The sequence below is a fragment of the Manis pentadactyla genome, chromosome 1 (assembly GCF_030020395.1).
Source record: "Manis pentadactyla isolate mManPen7 chromosome 1, mManPen7.hap1, whole genome shotgun sequence".
In the NCBI taxonomy this organism is placed as follows: Eukaryota; Metazoa; Chordata; class Mammalia; order Pholidota; family Manidae; genus Manis; species Manis pentadactyla.
Window position 1 is genome coordinate 20,072,825 of NC_080019.1, and position 15,338 is coordinate 20,088,162.

Here is a 15,338-nt window from a genome sequence, read left to right on the forward strand (position 1 = left end):
GAGGGAATCTGGTCACAAGGGGGACAGGTGTGGGGTGGAAGTTCACCATGGCAGCTTCGTTTGCCCCTTGCTGGTGAAAGCATCCACCTAAGTTTGGTTGAAGCCACCCTCAAAAGTAAAGTAGATGCTTAGTTTTGAGACTTACATTAACTTTTCACTTTATGGTATAGCTTGTGTATATATATTATAGTATATAAGTATTCTCCGTTGAGTGACTTCATGAAAATAAAGACATCAAATATAGTTCAGTAAATTCTGGTTTTATTGAGAATTCACCCTTTCTGAATTTAATTTGAATATCTAAGCAGTCTGATGACTCTTCTTTGGCCATCAATATTTAGGAAAATTGACTATTTAAATATGGCATAAAAATGATCTGAATCTTTTTTGTTTCCTAATAAGTATTTTAGAACCATAAAATTCTCTTTGGTATTATTTTCCTGTGTTTTATAAATTTTGATAAGAAGTGTTTTTTATTATCATTGAGTTATAAATCTTTTGAAAAAATCCATTATGATTTTCTTTTTAACTATGTTTAGTTTATCAGCATATGAAAATTGTAAAATGTATCCTTGTGTTTATGAAGTTATAAATAGTTTGCAATTTGGGTCTGAGAAAGAAGTATGTATAATATTCATCCTTTGGAATTTGTTAAGACTTCATCTTCCTTCAAAACTGTTCTATTTGTTCTTAAAGAACATGCATCCTCTGTTTATTGCAAGGTGTGTGTACATATGTATGTGAAATACATCAGCTTTGTATTGTTGATTACAGATATCTCTGTTTTTTTGTTTCCTGATAGCTGTTTTGTAGAGGAGTGTATTAAAATCCCCAATTACAATTGTGGTTTTTCTATTTTCCCTGCAAGTCTATTTGCTGCTTGAGATTGTATCATGACATGCTTATCTTCTTTGATTATCTTGTCCCTTTATCAGTATTAAATGACTGTCTCTCATACAGTTTATTTAAGGTCATTGTCTTTCTTTTGCCATTACAGCTATCCTTTTTTTTTTTTAATTTTCAACCTTTCTTTGTCTTTTGTTTTAAGCATGCTTCTTGAAGTTCACATAGTGTTGGATTTAGAAAAGACATTCAGAGTCACTGTCTTTTAATCGAGTTTAATTTTAATTCATTTACATATTATTATGATTACTATTATGTTAGAATTTCAGTTATAATTTTTTTAATGAATTTTGATACATTTTTTTCTTTCTTACCTTCTCATCAAAAAGCAAATGGTCTTACCTATTGCCAAAGATATATATATTCTGTTTTTGTTTCTAAGGTGATTGCTCCTACTTTGGGATGTAAAATCTCATTTACCCTTTGATTTTTTAAACTTAATTATCTAGTTTCTCTGTCTACCCCTAAAAAAAACAAATAACTTAATGGACTCTCATCTCTCTCTGGGCTCCCCACCCCCACCATTTTCTAGAATTTTAGTTCTGGATCATTTTGGTTATGTTTTTACCTTTTCTTTTTATCCTAAAGTTTTGAAGACAGTAGAAATTATCAAGTTTGTTGAACATCTCATATTCTTTTGTTTAAATACTTGAAAAACTTCTTTAAGAGGGTTATCAGTATAATTCTTTGTGTGGCAAACCTTGGCTATTGTTATATCTAACAATATGTTTATTATGGCCTGACAGTTGAATGGCATTTGGCAATTTGATTACAAAATTCTATGCTCACAATTCTTGAATACATCAAAAATACTGCTTAAGTATTGTTATGCATGATAGTGGTGCTATTGAGAATGCTGATGTCAGTCTGGTTCTTTTTTAAAATATCTCTATCAGAATGCCTTTTTGTCTTTGTATTTGATATGGTTAAATTTTGCAATAATATATATTATGCGCAGTATTTTCTTGATTCCCTCTTTGACACTCTGAGTCCTTTGGATCGAGGTCTTTGAAGTGTCTTTAATGTTGAGGAATTGGTCATCATTTCTTTAAATATTTCTTCCCTTTAATTCATTTCTGCTTCTGGTACCTGAGTGACGGCACTTTCACTTCTACTCTCCATATTCCACTTCTCTAAATCTCAAAATTTTTTTATCTGTAGTGTTTGCTGACTGTGTCAGTTTCTCAGGTTCTTAGAGATTGTCATTTATAAGCCCTTCGTGAGGGAGGATTTTGGGTGTGTGCACAAGGTTACGAGGAGTAGGAGCCCTCCTTCTCTCTCCTCCTCCTTTTTTTTTTCTTTTCACTCCCTCTGCCTCCTGCGTTCACCATGTCGGTTCAGAACCAGGTTCTATTATTCCTGCTCGTAAATCTCATCCTGGGGATGGGAGGGGTAGACATGCAAGTGGGAACATGGTCATATATTTTTGGCCTCCGTTTAGTTTGGAGAGCATCCTCCAACCCCAGTTTGCACCTGGGAAGCCTGGTTCTAGCCCCCTGCCCAGGCCTCGTGTCCTGCTGATGTATTATACCGGGGGCGCCACAGGATTTAAATACCTGGCTGGTTTGGCTGTGGTTTCAGTAGGTCCCGGGACCAGTGGGCCCTTGGCTTGTGTTCCTACTGACGTCTGAAACGGCTTCCTTTTTCTGTCTGTTTCACAGATATGTGTAACAAGTTTTTGAGCGCAGTTTTATCTTTTCATTTATTTTTAAAATGTTCTCTTTTGGTTTTCTCTGTGTTGGGCATATGCGTGGTGGGGTGTGGGTTTCCACTTAACGTTTCATTGCCATCGTGACTGGAGGTCTCCTGACTGGCTTTTATTGTAAAAGTGTTCCTGTGGTGTTACGTGCAGCCTTTATCCTCAGTAAATCTTTCTTTGCTCCTACTGGTGAGCCATTTGATATTTAGAAGCCTCTAAGGTGATTCTGACCTGACAGGAAGTGTATGTGTGGGCTGGTGGAAGTGTGGTGGGAGCCTGCAGTAGTCTTCCAGTGAACCCAAGTGCTTAATTGTGAGGTTTGCTAGAATTAAGCTCGGCTAATACATTAGATCTTTTCTTTTTAGGCTACTTTTTTCCCTCTTTTCTGTCCCTCTCCCCTCCACCCCCCGCCACCCCTTTCTCTTCCTTACTTCTACTAATGCATAAGCCAGGATGCTTTAAGAAAGAAAAACATGGAATACTTTTGCTGTGGAGACAATCCATTTCTGAGGAATAACAGAAAGCTGCTGTGGGTTCATATTATGCCCAGACATTTTAGGCTGAGTAGAAAACAGCATGGAAAGGATTTAAAGGGAACTGTCTCTGACTTCTTAACAGTTAGGAAGTATATTTGAGAGGAAGACAAAGAGTACATGAATGGAATTGGAGAGAAAACTTGAAGCCTTGTTTCTTCCAACAGTCAAAAGCAGTACTGTTTAAGTGAAACAACCAGAATATGAATGGAGGGAACAGTTTGTCGTGAATGGAGGGAACAGTTTGTCGTCATCAAAATGAGGTTCAACTACCCAGAGGCACAACTTACCAGTGTATTAAAATTGAGATAAACATCCTCTAAGTTGTTAGTGATGGTGGAAGGTATTAAGTTCTTATTCCCTCTTCTTGCCAGTCTTTGAAGATTGTTTTAGTCTCTTGTGAAAATAAACACTTGTTCCTGTACTCAGGGTCATGAAGAAATCAGACGAAATGGTGAAATTCAGTAGCTATCATGAAAGGCATGTCCTCTGACATGCTTTTTTGCCCAATTTTTATGAGAATCTGTGTCTAGCGGGGAATCCTAAATATTTGCAAGATAACACTTCCCTGTATGTAACATAATAATAACAACACTAATCACTTCCACCACCAAAACCAAAATTAAGAGAGGCCTGCTCCTTACACCTGAAGTTCCTCCTACATTTCTACATCTTCTTTCCATCCAGTGCTGTGACTTCAGTTCTGCCTGTTTGATTCTCACATCAATAAAACTGCCCCAGAGCTTTCTCCCGAGCTCTGGGGTTATATAACCAAGTCCCCTCTGGATAGCTTCACCTGTTTATTGACACCTCAAACCCAAGAATTCCACAGCTGGTCTTAGTATCTCTCACACACAATTTGCCCCCTGTTTTTTATTCCCTGTTTCAATTAGTAATTGTACCACTCACCCGGTTCCCTAAGCCAAGAACCTGAGGGTCAGTCTAGGTTCCTCGCTCACCCTTCCCCTTTATTCAGAGAGTCCCAGTGACTGTAATACCTGAGTATCTTTTGAATCTATTCTCTGGATCACGTCACTTCGTGAAATCCTTGCAATAATTTGCCAGTGCCTGTGGGACAAATTCAGAAACCGTAGTATTTATTATATGTTACTCTACTTCATACTTCTGTTTTTCTGCTTTTGACTCTGTTCTTCAGCCAGATCCAACTTCCTGTAGCTCTGAAAAACTGCTACATTCTCTCATGTTTCTATGCTTTTAATCTTGATATTTTCCTTATTAGAGGTTCTTACATCGAAAGCCTGGCAATAACTTCTTCATATACTTGTTGCCTGATTCCCGTATCTTTCGCTCCCACCACTGGCAGGTTGTAGCCTTTCTCCTGGTCTCAGAGCTCCTTGCTGCCATCCCAGCGCGGCTAATACCATCATGTGCTGTGCCTGCCTTTGCCTGCCTGACTTCTGCAGTGTGCTGTGAGCACCATAGGGTTAGGGCCTCATTCTTCACCTTTATAACTCAGTGTCCATGATTTACATAAATAGAAGCTCATTAAATGCTTATTGATTGAATAGAGAGGGTGAGAGATGTTTGGCTTAAAAGGGGAGAGGGTGATAATCGGAAGCTGTGTGCAGATTTTGTAACAATGCTTTGATGGTTTGAAGGTTTTTTTCCCTTTCTTAATTCCTAAAGGCATTGGCTTTCCATGTTCATGATATTTCATGTGCCAGTGAGTCCACAGTATTTCCTGAAAATTCCCGATTTGCCTGGCACGGCATTATGTTCTTTTTTTTTTTTTTTTTTTTTTTTTTTTAATAATTATTTTTTATTGAAGGGTAGTTGACACACAGTATTACATTACATGAGTTTCAAGTGTACAACACAGTGGTAGAACATTTATATACATAATTCTAGGTTCCAGCTATCACCCTACCAGGCTGTTACAATATCTTGACAATATTCCTTATGCTATACATTACATCCCGGTTACTAATTTATTTTACCATTGGAAGTCTGTCCTTTTTTTTTTGTGAGGGCATCTCTCATATTTATTGATCAAATGGTTGTTAACGACAATAAAATTCTGTATAGGGGAGTCAATGCTCAATGCACAATCATTAAATCCACCCCAAGCCTAATTTTTGTCAGTCTCCAATCTTCTGAGGCATAACAAACAAGTTTTTACATGTAGAACAAATTCTTACATAATGAATAAGTTACATAGTGAACAGTGCAAGGGCAGTCATCACAGAAACTTTCGGCTTTGCTCATGCATTATGAACTATAAACAGTCAGTTCAAATATGAATACTCATTTGGTTTTTATACTTGATTTATATGTGGATACCACATTTCTCTCTTTATTATTATTATTTTTAATAAAATGCTGAAGTGGTAGGTAGATACAAGATAAAGGTAGAAAACATAGTTTAGTGTTGTAAGAGAGCAAATGTAGATGATCAGGTGTGTGCCTGTAGACTATGTGTTAATCCAAGCTAGACCAGGGCAATAAAACATCCACGTATGCAGAAGATTTCTCTCAGAACGGGGGGGTGAGGTTCTAAGCCTCACCTCTGTTGATCCCCAATTTCTCACCTGATGGCCCCCCTGCGACTGTGCCTGTCTTAGGTTGTTCCTCCCTTGAGGAATCTTACCCGTCTCTGGCTAACCAGTCATCTTCCGGGGCCATACAGGGAAATGTGAAGTTGGTAAGTGAGAGAGAAGCCTTATTGTTTGAAAAAGTTAGCTTTTTACTTCTTTGCATATTTATGCCCTGTGGCTTCTATGCCCAGCATTTGTCTTGAGGTATCTTTACCACTTGGAAGAATTATGATACTCGGTAAATTTGATATGAGGCACAAATTCTATTTAAGGGTTGTAATTAGGAAGGAAGAAGAAAAGCTATAGAAGTAGCAGGCGGAAGAAAACATGGGAAGATTGATTATTTCTTTGATATATCTTCTTGTAGAGTAACTTCAGCATGTATAGGTTTTAAGCTACTACTTAAATTGCACACACACATTAACATAATAGGAGTATAGTTACATAACCAAAGCATATCTGTAATTACCAGCCATCTGCAGTGAAACCAAGAAAACCAGTTAGGCACCTTAGGCATTTGTGAAAACTTATCTATGATATGGTGGATATTGTCCAACTGAACTTGAACAGTCTGAGAGAAATCAGACAAATTAAAACAACCCATTCCTGGGGACTGTTCACATGCCATATGTTCTTTTAACAGTAAATAGTTTGTAGTTGTAAGACTTTGGAGCGCTACAATTTGCACTTCTCCAAATTCTTGGTTGAGTTCCAACAGTATAGATCCAGTCAAATTTGTTGTTTTACTGTATGCACAGGCCAGCTTAGATATCTCCTTCCTCATTCCCATGTTAAGCCCAGGAACTGGTGGGATGAGTGCATCTACAGCTGTAGCAGTGCGTGGATCTTTGTTGGGGTTTTTTGATGATCATCTTCTGGCATGAGTCTTCCAGAGAGTGCAGATGTTGGAAGTTCTTTTTCATATCGTATCTTAGTTCATTTTTGGGGTAGCCCAATTAGGCTTTGATCCTCTGTATAAACACAAACAGACCCTTTGCCTACACTTTTATATGCCCTTTATACCCTTGTGTAGAACTCGTTGGAGGTTACCACACAGGAACTGCCCTTTTTTTTTTTTTTGCTATCACTAATCTACACTTACATGACGAATATTATGTTTACTAGGCTCTCCCCTATACCAGGTCTCCCCTATAAACCCCTTTACAGTCACTGTCCATCAGAATAGCAAAATGTTGTAGAATCACTACTTGCCTTCTCTGTGTTGTACAGCCCTCCCTTTTCTCCTACCCCCCCCATGCATGTTAATCTTAATACCCCCCTACTTCTCCCCCCCTTATCCCTCCCTATCCACCCATCCTCCCCAGTCCCTTTCCCTTCGGTACCTGTTAGTCCATTCTTGAGTTCTGTGATTCTGCTGCTGTTTTGTTCCTTCAGTTTTCCCTTTGTTCTTATATTCCACAGATAAGTGAAATCATTTGGTATTTCTCTTTCTCCGCTTGGCTTGTTTCACTGAGCATAATACCCTCCAGCTCCATCCATGTTGCTGCAAATGATTGGATTTGCCCTTTTCTTATGGCTGAGTAGTATTCCATTGTGTATATGTACCACATCTTCTTTATCCATTCATCTATTGATGGACATTTAGGTTGCTTCCAATTCTTGGCTATTGTAAATAGTGCTGCAATAAACATAGGGGTGCATCTGTCTTTCTCAAACTTGATTGCTGCGTTCTTAGGGTAAATTCCTAGGAGTGGAATTCCTGGGTCAAATGGTAAGTCTGTTTTGAGCATTTTGATGTACCTCCATACTGCTTTCCACAATGGTTGAACTAACTTACATTCCCACCAGCAGTGTAGGAGGGTTCCCCTTTCTCCACAGCCTCGCCAACATTTGTTGTTGTTTGTCTTTTGGATGGCAGCCATCCTTACTGGTGTGAGGTGATACCTCATTGTAGTTTTAATTTGCATTTCTCTGATAATTAGCGATGTGGAGCATCTTTTCATGTGTCTGTTGGCCATCTGTATTTCTTTTTTGGAGAACTGTGTGTTCAGTTCCTCTGCCCATTTTTTAATTGGGTTATTTGTTTTTTGTTTGTTGAGGCGTGAGAGCTCCTTATATATTCTGGACGTCAAGCCTTTATCGGATGTGTCATTTTCAAATATATTCTCCCATACTGTAGGGATCCTTCTTGTTCTATTGATGGTGTCTTTTGCTGTACAGAAGCTTTTCAGCTTAATATAGTCCCACTTACTCATTTTTGCTGTTGTTTCCCTTGCCCGGGGAGATATGTTGAAGAAGAGGTCACTCATGTTTATGTCTAAGAGGTTTTTGCCTATGTTTTCTTCCAAGAGTTTAATGGTTTCATGGCTTACATTCAGGTCTTTGATCCATTTTGAGTTTACTTTTGTATATGGGGTTAGACAATGGTCCAGTTTCATTCTCCTACATGTAGCTGTCCAGTTTTGCCAGCACCACCTGTTGAAGAGACTGTTATTTCGCCATTGTATGTCCCTGGCTCCTTTATCAAATATTAATTGACCATATATGTCTGGGTTAATGTCTGGATTCTCTAGTCTGTTCCATTGGTCTGTGGCTCTGCTCTTGTGCCAGTACCAAATTGTCTTGATTACTATGGCTTTATAGTAGAGCTTGAAGTTGGGGAGTGAGATCCCCCCTACTTTATTCTTCTTTCTCAGGATTGCTTTGGCTATTCGGGGTCTTTGGTGTTTCCATATGAATTTTTGAATTATTTGTTCCAGTTCATTGAAGAATGTTGCTGGTAGTTTCATAGGGATTGCATCAAATCTGTATATTGCTTTGGGCAGGATGGCCATTTTGACGATATTAATTCTTCCTAGCCACGAGCATGGGATGAGTTTCCATCTGTTAGTGTCCCCTTTAATTTCTCTTAAGAGTGACTTGTAGTTTTCAGAGTATAAGTCTTTCACTTCTTTGGTTAGGTTTATTCCTAGGTATTTTATTTTTTTTGATGCAATTGTGAATGGAGTTGTTTTCCTGATTTCTCTTTCTGTTGGTTCATTGTTAGTATATAGGAAAGCCACAGATTTCTGTGTGTTGATTTTGTATCCTGCAACTTTGCTGTATTCCGATATCAGTTCTAGTAGTTTTGGGGTGGAGTCTTTAGGGTTTTTTATGTACAGTATCATGTCATCTGCAAATAGTGACAGTTTAACTTCTTCTTTACCAATCTGGATTCCTTGTATTTCTTTATTTTGTCTGATTTCTGTGGCTAGGACCTCCAGTACTATGTTAAATAACAGTGGAGAGAGTGGGCATCCCTGTCTAGTTCCCGATCTCAGCGGAAATGCTTTCAGCTTCTCGCTGTTCAATATAATGTTGGCTGTGGGTTTATCATAGATGGCCTTTATTATGTTGAGGTACTTGCCCTCTATTCCCATTTTGCTGAGAGTTTTTATCATGAATGGATGTTGAACTTTGTCAAATGCTTTTTCAGCATCTATGGAGATGATCATGTGGTTTTTGTCTTTCTTTTTGTTGATGTGGTGGATGATGTTGATGGACTTTCGAATGTTGTACCATCCTTGCATCCCTGGAATGAATCCCACTTGGTCATGGTGTATGATCCTTTTGATGTATTTTTGAATTCGGTTTGCTAATATTTTGTTGAGTATTTTTGCATCTACGTTCATCAGGGATATTGGTCTGTAGTTTTCTTTTTTGGTGGAGTCTTTGCCTGGTTTTGGTATTAGGGTGATGTTAGCTTCATAGAATGAGTTTGGGAGTATCCCCTCCTCCTCTATTTTTTGGAAAACTTTAAAGAGAATGGGTATTATGTCTTCCCTGTATGTCTGATAAAATTCCGAGGTAAATCCATCTGGCCCGGGGGTTTTGTTCTTTGGTAGTTTTTTGATTACCGGTTCAATTTCATTGCTGGTAATTGGTCTGTTTAGATTTTCTGTTTCTTCCTGGGTCAATCTTGGAAGGTTATATTTTTCTAGGAAGTTGTCCATTTCTCCTAGGTTTCCCAGCTTGTTAGCATATAGGTTTTCATAGTATTCTCCAATAATTCTTTGCATTTCCGTGGGGTCCGTCGTGATTTTTCCTTTCTCGTTTCTGATACTGTTGATTTGTGTTGACTCTCTTTTCTTCTTAATAAGTCTGGCTAGAGGCTTATCTATTTTGTTTATTTTCTCGAAGAACCAGCTCTTGGTTTCATTGATTTTTGCTATTGTTTTATTCTTCTCAATTTTATTTATTTCTTCTCTGATCTTTATTATGTCCCTCCTTCTGCTGACCTTAGGCCTCATCTGTTCTTCTTTTTCCAATTTCGATAATTGTGACATTAGACCATTCATTTGGGATTGCTCTTCCTTTTTTAAATATGCTTGGATTGCTATATACTTTCCTCTTAAGACTGCTTTTGCTGCGTCCCACAGAAGTTGGGGCTTAGTGTTGTTGTTGTCATTTGTTTCCATATATTGCTGGATCTCCATTTTGATTTGGTCATTGATCCATTGATTATTTAGGAGCGTGTTGTTAAGCCTCCATGTGTTTGTGAGCCTCTTTGCTTTCTTTGTACAGTTTATTTCTAGTTTTATGCCTTTGTGGTCTGAAAAGTTGGTTGGTAGGATTTCAATCTTTTGGAATTTTCTGAGGCTCTTTTTGTGGCCTAGTATGTGGTCTATTCTGGAGAATGTTCCATGTGCACTTGAGAAGAATGTATATCCTGCTGCTTTTGGATGTAGAGTTCTATAGATGTCTATTAGGTCCATCTGCTCTACTGTGTTGTTCAGTGCTTCCGTGTCCTTACTTATTTTCTGCCCCGTGGATCTATCCTTTGGGGTGAGTGGTGTGTTGAAGTCTCCTAGAATGAATGCATTGCAGTCTATATCCCCCTTTAGTTCTGTTAGTATTTGTTTCACATATGCTGGTCCTCCTGTGTTGGGTGCATATATATTTAGAATGGTTATATCCTCTTGTTTGACTGAGCCCTTTATCATTGTGTAGTGTCCTTCTTTATCTCTTGTTACTTTCTTTGTTTTGAAGTCTATTTTGTCTGATATTAGTACTGCAACCCCTGCTTTCTTCTCACTGTTGTTTGCTTGAAATATGTTTTTCCATCCCTTGACTTTTAGTCTGTACATGTCTTTGGGTTTGAGGTGAGTTTCTTGTAAGCAGCATATAGATGGGTCTTGCTTTTTTATCCATTCTGTTACTCTGTGTCTTTTGATTGGTGCATTCAACCCATTAACATTTAGGGTGACTATTGAAAGATATGTACTTATTGCCATTGCAGGCTTTAAATTCGTGGTTACCAAAGGTTCAAGGTTAGCCTCTTTATTATCTTACTGCCTAACTTAGCTCGCTTATTGAGCTCTTATATACACTGTCTGGAGATTCTTTTCTTCTCTCCCTTCTTGTTCCTCCTCCTCGATTCTTCATATGTTGGGTGTTTTGTGCTGTGCTCCTTCTAGGAGTGCTCCCATCTAGAGCAGTCCCTGTAAGATGTTCTGTAGAGGTGGTTTGTGGAAAGCAAATTCCCTCAGCTTTTGTTTGTCTGGGAATTGTTTAATCCCACCGTCATATTTGAATGATAGTCGTGCTGGATACAGTATCCTTGGTTCAAGGCCCTTCTGTTTCATTGTATTAAATATATCATGCCATTCTCTTCTGGCCTGTAGGGTTTCTGTTGAGAAATCTGACGTTAGCCTGATGGGTTTCCCTTTATAGGTGACCTTTTTCTCTCTAGCTGCCTTTAACACTCTTTCCTTGTCCTTGATCTTTGCCATTTTAATTATTATGTGTCTTGGTGTTGCCCTTCTTGGATCCTTTCTGTTGGGGGTTCTGTGTATTTCCGTGGTCTGTTCGATTACTTCCTCCCCCAGTGTGGGGAAGTTTTCAGCAATTATTTCTTCTAAGATACTTTCCATCTCTTTGCCTCTCTCTTCTTCTTCTGGGACCCCTATAATACGGATATTGTTCCTTTTAGATTGGTCACACAGTTCTCTTAATATTGTTTCATTCCTGGAGATCCTTTTGTCTCTCTCTATGTCAGCTTCTATGCGTTCCTGTTCTCTGATTTCAATTCCATCAATGGCCTCTTGCATTCTATCCATTCTGCTTATAAACCCTTCCAGAGTTTGTTTCATTTCTGTGATCTCCTTTCTGGCATCTGTGATCTCCTTCCGGACTTCATCCCATTTCTCTTGCGTATTTCTCTGCATCTCTGTCAGCATGTTTATGATTCTTATTTTGAATTCTTTGTCAGGAAGCCTGGTTAGGTCTGTCTCCTTCTCTGGTGTTGTCTCTGTGATCTTTGTCTGCCTGTAGCTTTGCCTTTTCATGGTGATAGGAATAGTCTGCAGAACTGGAACGAGTGACGGCTGGAAGGACTTCCCTTCTTGTTGGTTTGTGGCCCTCCTCTCCTGGGAGAACAGCGGCCTCTAGTGGCTTGTGCTGCGCAGCTGCGCGCAGACAGGGTTTCTGCTTCCTGCCCGGCTGCTATGGAGTTAATCTCCGCTGTTGCTGTGGGCGTGGCCTGGCTCGGGCAGCTACCCCTTCGCGAGGCGCTGGGTTCTCTCAGGTGTGGATGTGGTCTGGATATTGTCCTGTGTCCTCTGGTCTTTATTCTAGGAAGGGTTGTCTTTGTTATATTTTCATAGATATATGTTGTTTTGGGAGGAGATTTCCGCTGCTCTACTCACGCCGCCATCTTCCGCCCCTCCTCCTGTGAATTTCGGCATTATGTTCTTTAAGGACCACCAAGACTGAGACGTGGTCTCCACCCTCAAAAAATGTGTAATGGAAATGGGGAATGGAAACCAGGTCATGAAACCAGTACATGGCAGTGAAGTGCAAACTTGACTGCTGCCTGCAGTTGTGAAAAAGGAGAGAAGAGGCAGAAAAGGTGGTAGGCAAGTGGTTTGTGGAGAAGGTGGAAATTAAGCTGGATATTGTGAGGAAGTCATTTTCTCTTCTAGATGGTGGTAGTTCTGTATCTAGTCACTTTCTTATCTTGGAGTTTGCTCATAACAAAGTCCTTCATCATTTTGTTCACTTCCTGGAACAACCTTATTACTCACAGGTGACTTGTCTGACTGTAGATGTCTGTTAAGTGGTAACACCTAAGGGAAGAGGTTGTGTGAGACTTCAAAGAAATAAAAAGTGAAAAATGATAAGAGTATCTGACTTTAATTCTCAGGTACAAATTAGTCTCATAAGATTTAAACTCTTCATTCCAGAAATCGTTGAACATAGTATTTTTTAAAAAGAAGTTTTATTATTTTCATACTAATTAAGAAGTAGCAGTTTGATTTTGGTGAACGGAAGTGTCAGGAATTGTTGTACATGTTTAATGTTTATGTGTCTGATCCTGGTGACTCCCAGATTCAGTGATTCTCAAGTAGAGTTGCTCACCCCTGAACAGTGAAGGAGAAAAGGAGAAAATTTTGTGCACACAAAGAGGAGGGTGGGGTATCTCTTCATTTGATCAGTTTCTGTAAACGTACTGCCTTCCACCAATATTGTTTTCAGTTGAAGGCTGAGATTACCACTGTTTGGCAGAAAGGAAGAGAGACGTTCTCTTAATAGAATGTGATTTAATATGTTGAATGACAGTTTGTGCTGTGTCAGTCTGCTTGGGAAAAGGATTTGAGGTGATGTAGATGAGCTAGTGTATCTGGCCATAAACTCATGTCAGGCATCTTACTGAAAGTAACATTAGACCTTTGCTTTCCACTTTCCCAAAGTTGCTTCTCATTGACAGGTTTCTCTGTGTAGGAATGAGTCAGGGCATAGCTGGTCCCAGACTGTCATTTGCTGCTTTTGCTATGTCATGCCCTGCTGTGGAGACAGGGCATGAGGCCCAGAGAGCAGAGGGCCGGGATCCAGCCTCCTCAAGCAAGGAAGCTGCTTACGCCTGACTCACTGTTGACGTTAACCCTGTTCTCCTGCAGAACCGATCATATGTTGCTACTTCTAGCCAAGTCCCAAACTGGCAGTTATTGTGCAAGTAAATGTTCAGGAGTTTAATTTAGACTCTGTGCTGAGGTTATGTTTGAGACTCTGTTGATCTGGAAGGGAGTCGCTGCTAATGATGACTAGGGGGCATGGGGAAGTGCCTGGGAAAGCTGGAACTCTGGCCCTTTGCCCTGGGGTTTATTTGCAGAAAAGAACTGGATAGACTTGAACTACCCAGGCACAGGAGAAGAAGTAGCCTTAGTTTCAAAGTGGACTGTATCCCAGGACAAAAATTAAAAGGAAGTGAAAGTGGCCTACCAGTGGGATTTGGTTTCTTTGCCTGAAAACTAGCCCATCTATTTGGGGCTGAATTCCTCCAACAGGGTGAACAGTTTTGTGGTGAAGGGCTGCAGAAAAAGTGACTTCACTGAAAGAGGAATCACACAGTATTTGGGAATGGGGCCAGAGCAAGACTTTTACTCGCTTTACTCGGGGAGGTTCAGACCAGGGAGAAGATCTGCCCACGGAGATCTCTTTCGCCTTTTATCCCACCATGCCTTCTAGCCTCCCTGACAACACACTTTTAAAAAAAAAGCTCAGAAAACTCCCTTACCAGCATCTTCTGCACATGATCATCCTGGTATTTCCTCCTAACTGCCCCCAGGAAGAATTCCCTTTTCCAGCCATTGCCCTGATCTCTAACTCTGACTTCTCTAAATTCATCTTTTCTATATCTCCATTTCTGAGACTCTTTGTCTTAGCCTTAGTTGTAAGCTGGGTCAGAGTTAAGTAAGAATTATTTCATATGATCAGTTTTCACAATCACCATGTTGGGACCTAGCTTAATGAGAGCCCAGGATTTCTCTCGTGCTTCACTTGCCGTAAAATTGGAATGCATCTAAGGTGGTTTTCTGAGAGTTAAGTTCCTTGCTGTTCCTGGCATTTGTGCATACTCTATTTCTAGGACCTAGAACTGAGGAAAAATGAAGATTGAATCAGCTAGAAGCTGTTTGTGACTGGGTATGGCCCCTCACATTCTGTTATGTTCCCCTGGCAGTTTGTTGAACAACTGTTGTGACCCATCACCTCTAAGATCAGGGCTGAGTCAGTGCCACCTTAATGGAATATTGCTGCCTCTGCAGGGCACCCCAGAGCAGTTGATATTTAATAGGGTCTTTGAATCTGGCTGAAGGGTCCAAGCTCGGATGGGTGCTGTTCAGGTACGTTTATGGTTATACTGGGAGCATTGTGAAAGTAAAAAAGACCAGGGAGGCAAACAGCTGCTCTTGTGAGCTCTCTCTTCCATCTTCTGCATTTTCTACTCAAGTCTATGATGTGTACAAATGATAGTAAATGTATTTCACAAAATGGTTTTCTGTAAATGAATAAGTTATGCAACCCATTTAAAAAATGGTTTTTTAATTTTGGTTTAAAGTCAACCCCTGTAGTCACTGCAAGGGCCTGATTCTTGTAACATCCTCCCTAATGTTCTCAGGGAAATAGACATTTCTCTATGTCCGGGATTTTAATAAATTGGGCTATTAAGCTGTAATCCAAGACACCAGCTCAGAAGACAAGATCCCTTTAGAGTTTAATTTATTATGCACTGGGTGGTGGCTGGCAGTGCCCTGAAGAACCGTGAAGGGACTAGGACGCGAGAGGTGGACCCTGCGGGTGTACTGCTCCGAGGTGTTGCTGAGGTTGTCACTGATTGATAGCTGTGCTCCCTGTAGATGAGGAAGTCAT

The 15,338-nt window shown here is 39.8% G+C and overlaps 1 protein-coding gene across 3 annotated transcripts in view; it reads left to right on the forward strand.

The window, feature by feature from the left end:
- Positions 1 to 15,338, forward strand: part of ARHGAP10 (Rho GTPase activating protein 10) — a 277,456-nt gene that overhangs the window by 238,120 nt on the left and 23,998 nt on the right. The gene's annotated exons all lie outside the window — the stretch shown is intronic.